This window comes from Bactrocera neohumeralis, chromosome 6 (genome assembly GCF_024586455.1).
Source record: "Bactrocera neohumeralis isolate Rockhampton chromosome 6, APGP_CSIRO_Bneo_wtdbg2-racon-allhic-juicebox.fasta_v2, whole genome shotgun sequence".
Classification (NCBI taxonomy): Eukaryota; Metazoa; Arthropoda; class Insecta; order Diptera; family Tephritidae; genus Bactrocera; species Bactrocera neohumeralis.
In genome coordinates, this window is record NC_065923.1 from 75,411,665 (window position 1) to 75,417,656 (window position 5,992).

A 5,992-nucleotide genomic window follows, 5' to 3' on the forward strand; every position below is an offset into this window, starting at 1 on the left:
GCCGGCGTTTTGCTGTCTACTTTTGTCGTTGCGGCGACGGCGGCACCGACTTACGACTACGCGCACGAGAACCGCGCGCTGTGCCGATCAGAACCGAGCGCGTGCACGACAGCGTAGTGCCGTACGCTGTGGCCCCCCAAAAAGAAGAACAATGCGCGCTCTTGTGTGGTTCGTGCGCACAGCTGTTTGAATCCGTTTGCTCAGTGGAGCAGTGGAGCCCCCGAAAAGCATATAAACAAACAAGTAAGCGCGCTGTTCGCTAGCCAGCAGCTGGTCGTGAGTGCGTGCGCGTGTGTGTGTGTTGGTTGGGCAGCGCGGTAACAACATAATCAGTTGAAATAATAACAACGTCTTTGCGCTCCTTCACTTGCCGGTAAGTGCAGTGGCGTACAGGAGTGCAGCGCGCAGAGCTGAGCAGCAGAAATTGAGCGCGCGAGCAAAATGAATTAATGCTCTGATAGCAAGCGCATATTGGACGAATGCGTTATCGGTGAGATCTCACGCTTGAATCGAAGCTGGAGCGTGTGCGATTAGATATTGTTTTTGTTGTTGTATGTTGATTATGATGTAGGCGACTGATTGTTTACATTTTAAGCCGAGCCGAGTGATAAGACTGCGCTTATTAGCATGGGTAAAGGTAAACAAAATATGATAAAGGGAACGGAGATCGAGGTGTTTTATGCTTTCGCCAAAGCCTAGAAACTTTATCTGAACGATAAAAATCTAGTTCTTTTAAGGAAAAATTTTTTAATTGAAGAGTTATCTTAACGAAAATTTGATGTGAATTATGGTTCAATGCAGCAGTATGATCTTTGAAGAAATTGTTTAGATCGGACCACTATAAGATATAGTTGCCATACCATCTGAGGGATCAAAATCGAGTCCTTGTGTGAAAAACTGCTTTATTTGACGAGGTATCTTCACGAAATTTGACGTGAAGTATTCAAGGTAATGTTCTAATCCTTTAAGAAATTATTCAGTTCGGTTGACTATAGCCTATAGCGCCCATACAAACTGAGCGATCCAAATCATGTCCTTGTATGAAAAACTTTTTTATTTTTCAAGATAACTTCACGTAATTAAACAGAGATAATTTTTTAAAGCAAAAGTATAATCTGTGAAGAAATGGCTCAAATAGGACGACTATAGTCTATAGCGCCCATACAAACTAAAATATTAAAATCAAGTTCTTCTGTGGAAGTATTTCTATTCGTGAAGTGTATTATAGTTTTGGAGTAAATAACTATACTTACTATGTATGATACACCTAAGTTATAATGTCTAAACATTTTTAAACCGATCAGCAATAACACTGTCATACAATTTACACCCTTTACCCCAACTCCTAGCTACCATGCGTTTTCATTGATAGCGTGCAGTTGCATTTTCAATCAGCTGGTCATAATCAACGAGTACCAGTTTTTTTGTTGATAATTGTTGTTATGAAGTGTTGTTGTATGTCTAGCGCTGCGCCATGGCTGTCTGTGTGCCACTCACACGCATAAACGCTGCTGCGGTGGCGCGCGTTCATTGCGCAACTCTCGGCTAAGTGCGCTACTCTACTTTCGTGCTGCGCGCAACGCCTCTCAGCAAACATGCACGCATATATATGTATATGTATGCATATATATATATATATATATATATATATATATATAGTTGTGTGTAACAACATACTTATGTATGCCAGCGCGCAGTGTGTGTTGCGCTCTGTAATTACTATTCATTGGTCATGTCAGCGCGGCAATCACTTGCTATCAGACGCGCTGGTGGTCCTGCGCGCTGACGCTTCCTTTGCCTCCTTCACACCAGGCGCCTACTCGCACATGTGAAATAAATATATGTGTGTGAACTGTTTCTTTGCAGTTTCAACTACTTTGTTTGGGTTTACATTCGCCGCAACGCCGCCAATCAGGCTTGCTGCTCACGCGCCGCGCCAACACAACGCGGCAAATGCGCGCGCTCTGCTACACAATCAATGCCGCCCCAATTGATTACACAATGTAATGCGTCGTCGCACCACAGCGCCAATATTTCTCAGACTCAATCATTGGACAGCGTGGCAGCACTGCTTATCCTTTGCGCCTTACGCGACTTAATAAGTGATTATTATGCGCGTTCGGCGCGCTGTATAAATAATTAAATTTCTACAGATCCCACAATTAACTCAGCGTCGCTGCGGCCATAGTGGCGTTTGCTGTTGTCGCGCTGCATTGCTGTTGCTTGCATACTTTGTTGCTGTTGTAGTTGCTGTTGTTGTTATTTTATTCTTGCAACGCGCCGCTTTGGGGATTACATATCGCGTGAGACAGCAGAAATAAAAATCAATTAGAGCAGTAGGTATCGAGCATCAGCGCCAGTTGCAACAGCAACAACACCAGCAACAAAAGTGACAACAACAGTAGCAGTGGCAGGAATTAACGAAACCTATTTAGTGTGTTGATCATCAATTGAACTGGTGAACTGGTTTCCGTTGACAGACTGCGTTACAGACAGACAGACAGCGCAGTGTTGGTGGCAGCGTTGGCTTGTGTTACTTACATACATACACACATATGCATATATAGTGTTGATTTTTTTGCTACAAGCTTTTAGCTCGGCGTAGCAGGAAATCGTTTGTATGTATGTTTGTGCGCTTGTTTGTTTGTGTGTTTGTAGGTTCATGCGTCTCCCATTTTCTCAAGGTCACTTTGGTAATTGTCATGCATGTAATTGTTTCAAGTTCAATTCCAAGTTCAATATGAATACGTGTTACGGTTTGTTATACACGCTACACACACACATTCACACACTCTCCTGTATGCATAGCGGCAGGCGAGGCTTGTAAATAAGTTGCGTAGTAAGTTGACCTTGAAATTCTGGAATTGGCACTACGCATTACGCGAATCCGTTCGCTACACAATACTCGGCGCTGCGACGCTCCAACCAATTGGCAATTATGAGAAGTGGCCTAATTTAAATGGCTACTGTTGCGGCCAGTGCCACCTACTGCTGGAGGGGTGGAAAAGTGAGTGCGAAACGCGCTCGCTTTAAAATTCATATGCCTGGCTCTTTCATTCCGAAAAATTGTTGTCTGAAGCAGTTCGGCGAAACTTTGAAGTTCGGAAAGAAAGTCTGAGACTGTTCTATAACAGCTCAATTGAAAAGTCGCGGGCCCACCATAGTAAAGCACATTTTTTAGGCAAAAATTTGCTTCAAAGTAGGCCTCAATTTCGGTGATCATCTCTTTATTCGACGAAAATTTCTCCCCAGCGAGTATTCTTTTTTGATCCGAGAAAAGGAAATTTCTTCCCAGTGAGTATTCTTTTGAGATCCGAGAGCCGGGAATAATCACTAGGGTCAGATCTGGACCAAACGTTGAAAACGGAAACACATCGAAGCCAAGTTCATAAATTTTCGCCATCATTAGCACTGACTTGTGACACAGTTCATTAGTTTGGGGAAACAAAATTTCCTTTTTCTTCGAATTCGGCCGTTTTTCGGCGATTTTGAGCTCCAGACAGTCCAATAACGCTTTGTAATAGTCACTGTTGATAGTTCTTCCTTTTTCTAGGTAGTCAATAATCAATTATTGCGTCCCAAAATACAGATGCCAAAAGCTTGCCAGCCGACTTTTTCACACTTTGGAGCCGACTCTTCCTATGAAGTCCACTCAGAGGACTGACGATTGGGTTTCGGAGTGAAATCATGGAGCCACGTTTCATCCATTGTCACATATCGATGCAAAAATTCGGATTTATTACGCTTGAACATCTCCAAACACTGCTCCGAATCATCAACTCTTCATTGTTTTTGTCCAATGAGGGCTCGCACGGCATCCTCTTGGCTCAGTTCTTTCTCATACCAAAATAATCGTGAAGGATATGTTGTACACGATCAGTTTATATCTTTAGAGTGCTTGCTATCTGAAATAACTCGACTTTACGGTCATCCAAAACAATTTCATGGACCTTTTTGATGTTTTCGTCGGTAGCAGCATCTTTGGACGTTCGCTGCATTCTCCGTTTTCAGTGCTCATTTCACAACGTCCAAACTTACCATACGAAGCTTTGAGTGTCCGAAACTAAGTCGTTGATAATTGCGTCTATCTTGGAACCAGTTAAGCGTCAACCATTACAGCCTCGAAACCCAACGCATACTTTGGACTGAGTAGGTAATTGAGAAGTAAAATCCGCTCTCGACGAATAAAGACCGAACTCTATTAGTCACTCATTATTACCGTCGGCATCTGATGAGTCGACGTTACGAGTTTTCGAGAGAAAGGTTCTGCATTGGCAACGGTCCAGCGAATTAATATACTCAGCGGCTACGCTGGCTAGGTCATGTCGTCCGTATGGATAAAAACACTCCAGCTATGAAAGTATTTGACGCAGTACCCGCCGGAGGAAGCAGAGGAAAAGGAAGATCTCTAAAACTAATAGCGCCATCTGCATGTCAGACCGGGGACTATTTAATTAACCTGACACCTACTAAGATCTCTTGGTCCATATTACAAATTTAGGGTTACTAGTACAACTATTTCATCATTAAGCCATTTCATAGGATTTATATATTCCATATTTTTTAATATTTTTCTTTTCTTATCGTACACCATAAAGCGATCGGTTTGCTTGATTCTTAACCGAAAGTATATCCGAAAACTTTCATGCCATGCGTAACCCTCATACAAAGCTTTTTTGCCGCCGGCCAGCACCTGATTCATTGGGTCAGAATTACATGCTTTTGTAATTCCGTATTAAAATTAATATCGCAATCTTTTGTTTCGTTTTTCGCATTATCTTCCCCTTTATCTTCCCCTTTAGTTTACATACCTTCCAGCGCATATTCAATAATTTTATTACACGTTCCTTACTGGCGGGTGTTTATTTTATTAGCGTCACTTACAGCTCAACACAATTCGACGACGCGTCGTAATTTTAAGCCGAGCGTGATCAGCGCATGTCGAAAGCAACAAAAAATTAAGTAATAAAGCAATCGTAATTGGAAGCTAGTAAAGGAGTACAAAGTATGCTTAGGGAAGTGGCTACGTGTGTGTTGAGACGAGATTTTTAAACCCACGGTTTATTTTTTGGCAACATGTTGATACAGAGAGTATAATAGTTTATTTGAGATAGATATAGCCAATTCGAGATACCTAGTGAAAGTAGGTACTTCTTTCCAACGGAGTAAAGGGGTTCCTCTTCCTCTGCTTCCACTGGCGGGTTATGAATCGAAAACCTTCAAAACTGCCAAAATACTTGATTTACCAGATCACCAAACGTTGCTTGGAAGAGAGGAGCGATGAGCTATTTTGCTAATGAAGTCCATAGTCTTTCAAGCGGAGTTGGCTGCCATAAAGGTAGAAGTAGATCTACTGCTCTGGAGTGCAGCCTCTTTCAGTATGGTGACTATCCACGCCGATAGTATGACAACGACATCAGCCTTGAGTTCGCTGACTGTGCGCTCAAGACTAATGAAGTAATGAAGGGATGTTTAGACTTCTTATTTCTGGCTTAAAGTTATATTATGATTACAGAGGTTTTGGTAACCGGCCGCATTGGTATTGCATGAAATGTTAAGGCTGATGAGATAGTAAGAATAGGTACTTCAGTCTCAATAACTGCGGAATATGAACGGTTATGAGCTCCATTTGCTTCGTGTGGTTCACTATTGGACTGTTCCATCGAACATTTCAGCTTGTAAGCATCAGACCAGCTTGATAAGCGTCTTTCTGACCCATGGTAAAACGTAAGAGATCCATTTTTAATGGGTCTAGGAACTCTAACTGAACCCTGTCCGATCGAGATTTATGCGGTAAGATTCCACATCTCATCTAATGCCAGCTCCATCATATGATTGCTAAAGAATGATAAATAATCATCGCATCACTTCCTCCCAGAATGTCTCCTTTTCACCTGATCAAGGCAAAAACTACTCAGATCTCACATTTTTAGACGTTCGAGTGAAATAGCGAAAATACAAATAAAACACCTAAGCAGAGTTGTGATAGGTT